This window comes from Lupinus angustifolius, chromosome LG15, assembly GCF_001865875.1.
Source record: "Lupinus angustifolius cultivar Tanjil chromosome LG15, LupAngTanjil_v1.0, whole genome shotgun sequence".
In the NCBI taxonomy this organism is placed as follows: domain Eukaryota; kingdom Viridiplantae; phylum Streptophyta; class Magnoliopsida; order Fabales; family Fabaceae; genus Lupinus; species Lupinus angustifolius.
Genome location: NC_032023.1, coordinates 11214135 through 11219312, shown reverse-complemented (window position 1 = coordinate 11219312; position 5178 = coordinate 11214135).

The window sequence follows — 5178 nt, the reverse complement described above, 5'->3', positions numbered from 1 at the left end:
CCTTATTCTAATGCATATCCTACTCCTTATCCAAAACCACATCCTATTCCTATTCCTAATCCATACCCTCATCCTCATTAACATCCTTAACCTTATCCTCACCCTTATCGTAATCCTAATCCTAATCCCTATCCAAATGCAAATCCTAATCCTAATCCTATTCCTATTCCTAATCCTTATCCTAATCATAATCCTCCTCCTCCTCCTCCTCCTCATCCTCATCCTCATCCTCATCCTCATCCTCATCCTCATCCTCATCCTCATCCTCATCCTCATCCTCATCCTCATCCTCATCCTGATCCTCATCATGATCCTCATCCTCATCCTCATCCTCGTCCTCATCCTCGTCCTCATCCTCATCCTCATCCTCATCCTAATCATAAACCTAATCCTATTCCTAATTGTTATCCGATCCTTGTCCTAATCCAAATCCTTATCCTAAACCTAATCCTAACCCTAACCCTAATGCTCATCCTCATCCTCTTCCTCATCCTCGTCCTCATCCTCATCCTCATCCACATCCTCATCCTTATCCTCATCCACATCCTCATCCTCATTCTCATCCTCATCCTCATCCTCATCCAAATCCTCTTCCTTATCCTCATCGTAATCCTAATCTAATCCTATCCTCATCCTAATCATAATCCTAATGCAAATCCTAATCCTAATCGTAATCCTAATCGTAGTCCTAATCCTATTCCTTATCTTAATCCTAATCCTAATCCTCATTCTCATCCTCATCATCAACCTCATCCTCGTCCTCATCCTCGTCCTCATCCTCATCCTCATCCTCATCCTCATCCTCATCCTCCTCCTCATCCTCATCCTCATCCTCATCCTCATCCTCATCCTCATCCTCATCCTCCTCCTCCTCCTCATCCTCCTCCTCATCCACATCCTCATCCTCAATCTAATCCTCATCCTTACCCTAATCCTAATCCTAACCCTAATCCAAATCCTAATCACTATCCAAATCCTAGAACTATTCCTTATCTTAATCCTAATCCTAATCTTAGTCCTAATCCAAATCCTAATCCTAATCCTAAACCTAACCCTAATCCTCATCCTAATTCTAAACATAAACCTAATCCTAATCCTAATCATTATTGAAATCCTAATCCTAATCAAAATGCTAATCCTAATCCTAATCCTAATCCTAATCCCATTCCTATCCCTAATCCTAATCCTAATCCTAATCCTAATCCTAATCATAATCTTAATCCTAATCCTCATCCTAATACTAGTCCCAATCCTAATCCTAATTGTAATCCTAATCCTAGTCCTAATCCAAATGCCAATTGTAATCCTAATGCTATTGCTATTACTATTCCTAATCCTTATCCTATTCATAATCCTCCTCCTCATCCTCATCCTCATCCTCATCCTCATCCTCCTCCTCATCCTCATCCTAATCCTAATCCTATTCCTAATTGTTATCCGACTCCTTGTCCTAATCCAAATCTTTATCCTAAACCTAATCCTAACCCTAACCCTAATCCTCCTCCTCATCCTCATCCTCATCCTCGTTCTCATCCTAATCCTCATCCATATTGTCATCCTCATCCTCGTCCTCCTCCTCATCCTCCTCTGCATCCTCATCCTTATCCTCTTCCTCATCCTCTTCCTCATCCGCTTCCTCATACTCATCCTCATACTCATCCTCATCCGTATCCTCATCCTCATCCTCATCCTCATCCGCAACCTCATCATCATCGTCATCCTCATCCTCTTCCTCATCCTCATCCTCATCCTCATCCTCATCCTCATCCTCATCCTCATCATACTCGTAATCCAATTCCTAATCCAAATCCTAATCCTAATACTATCCCAAATCCTAATCCTAATCCAAATCCCCATCCTCATCCTAATCATAATCCTAATCTAAATTCTAATCCTAATCCTTATCCTAATCCTTATCCTAATCCTAATCCTAATCCTAATCCTAATCCTAATCCTACTCCTAATCCTATTCCTAATTCTAATCCCAATCCTCGTCCTTATCCTGATCCTAATCCTAACCCTAATCCTAATCCTAATCGTAATCCCAATCCCAATCCTAATCCCAATCCTAATCATAATCCAAATCTTAATTCTAATCCTAATCCTAATCGTAATCCTAATCCTTATCCCATTTCTAATCCTAATCCTCATCCTAATCCTAATCGAAACTCTAATCCTAATCCCAATCTTAACCCCAATCCTTATCCTAATCTTAGTCCTAATCCAAATCCTAATCCCGATGCCAATCCTAATCCTAATCCTAATCCTAATCCTAATCCTAGTCCTAATCCTAATCCTAATTTTAATCCTAATGCTAATCCTAATCATAATACTAATCCTAATCCTAATCCTAATCCTAATCTTAATCCTAATACTAATCCTAATGCTAATCCAAATCCATATCCTCATCCTCATTAACATTTTTAACCTTATCCTAACCCTAATCCTAATCATATTCCTAATCCTAATCCTAATCCATACCCTCATCCTCATCCTCATCCTCGTTAACATCCTTAACCTTATCCTCACCCTAGTCGTAATCCTAATGCAAATCCTAATCCTAGTCCTATTCCTATTCCTCATCCTCAACCTCATCCTCATCCTCATCCTCATCCTCATCCTCGTCCTCATCCTCATCCTTATCCTCATCCTCCTCCTCCTCCTCCTCATCCTCATCCCCATCCTCATCCACATCCTCATACTCATCCTCATACTCATCCTCATCCTCATCCCCATTCTCATCCTCATCCTCATCCTCATCCCCATCGTCATCTCCATCCTCATCCTCATCCTCATCCTCATCCTCATCCCCATCGCCATCTTCATCCACATCCTCATCCTCATCCTCATCCGCATCCACATCCTCATAATCCTAATCCTAATCCTAATCCTAATCGTAATCCTAATCCTAAAACTAATCCTAATCCTAATACTAATCCTAATCCTCATACTAATCCTAATCTTAATCGTAACCCTAATCCTTATCCTAATCCAAATCCTAACCCGAATCATAATACTAATCTGAATCCTAATCCTACTCCTAATTATTATCCTAATCCAAGTCCTCGTCCTAATTCTAATCCGAATCCTAATCCGCATCCTCATCCTCACCCACATCCTCATCCTCCTCCTCCTCCTCCTCCTCATCGTCATTCTCATCCTCATCCTCATTCTAATCCCAATCATAATCCTAATCCTCATCCTCATCCTCATCCTAATCCTTATCTTGATCCTCAACCTAATCCTAATCCTAATCCAAAACCTATTCTTAATTCTAATCCTAATGTAAATCCTAATCCTGATCTTAGCACATCCCCATCCTAATCCCAATCCTATTCCCAATTCTAACACTAATCCTAATCCTAATCATAATCCTTATCCTAATCCTTATCCTAATCCTAATCCTAATCCTAATCCTAATCCAAATCCTAATCCTAGACCTATTCCTAATCCTAATCCTAATCCTAATCCTAATCCTAATCCTAATCCTAATCCAAATCCTAATCCTAATCCAATCCTAATCCTAATCCTCATCCTCATCCTCATCCTCATCCTAATTCTAATCGTAATCCTATTCCTAATCCTAATCCTATTCCTAATCTTAATACTAATCTGAATCCTCATTCTCATCCTAATCCTAATCCTAATCCTAATTTTAATCCTAATCCTAATCCTAATCCTAATCCTTGTCCTAATCCTCATCCTAATCCTCATCCTCACCCTCATCCTCATCCTCATCCTCATCCTCATCCAAATCCTCTTCCTCATCCTCCTCCTCCTCCTCATCCTCATGCTCATCCTCATCCTCCTCCTCCTCCTCATCCTAATCCAAATCCTCGTACTCATCCTAATCCTAATCCTCATCCTCATACCCATTACTAATCCTAATCTTAATCCTAATCCTAATCCTACTCCAAATTATCATCCTAATCCTAATCCTAATCCTCATCCTCATCCTCGACCAAATCCTAATCTTAATCAAATCCAAATATTATTTCTATTCCTAATGCAAATCCTAATCCTAATCATAATCCTAATCCTCATCCTCATCCTCATCCACATCCTAATCCTTATCCTAATCCTAATACTCATCCTAATCCTAGTCCTAATCCTAATCCCAATGTTAATCCAAACCCTAATCCTACTCCTAAACATATCCTATTCATATTCCTAATCCTAATCTTAATCCTAATCTTAGTCGAAATCCTAATCCTAATCCTAAAACTATCCTAATCCTAATCCTAATCCTAATCCTAATCCTAATCCTAATCCTAATCCTAAACCTAGCCCTAACCCTAATCCTAATCAAAATCCTAATCCCAATCCTACTCCAAATCATAATCCTAATCCTAATCCTAATCCTAATCCTCTTCCTAATCCTCAACCTCATCATCATCCTAATCCTAATCGTAATCAAAATCTTAATGCTAATTCTAATCCTAATCCTAATCGTAATAGAAATCCTATTCATACTCCTAATCTTAATCCTAATCCTAATCCTAATCCTAATGCTAATCTTAATCCTAATCCTAATGCTAATCCTAATCCTAATATTAATCCTAATCCAAATCCTAATCCAACTCCTAATCCAAATCCTAATCCTAAACATATTCCTAATCCTAATCCTTATCCTAATGCATATCCTACACCTAATCCTAATCCTCATCCTCGTCCTAATCCTAATCCTAATCATAACGCAAATCCTAATCGTAATCATCATCCTCATCCACATTCCCATCCTAATCCTAATCCTAATCCTATTCCTCATCCTCAACCTCATCCTCATCTTAATCCCAATCCTAATTTAAGTCCCGATCTTAATCCTAATCCTAATCCTAATCCTAATCCTAATCTTAATCCTAATCCTAATCTTAATTCATATCCTAATCCTAATCCTAATCGTAATTGTACTCCTACTCCTAATCAAATCCTAATCCCAATACTAATCATATTCCTATTCCTATTCATAATCCTAATCCTAATCCTAATCATATTCCTATTCCTAATCCTAATCCCAATCCTAACACTAATCCTAATACTAATCGTAATCCTTATCCTAATCCTAATCCTAATCTTAATCCTAATCGTAATCGTACTCCTAGTCCAAATCAAATCCTAATCCTAATCCCTATACTAATCCTATTCGTATTCCTAATCCTAATCCTAATCCTAATCCTA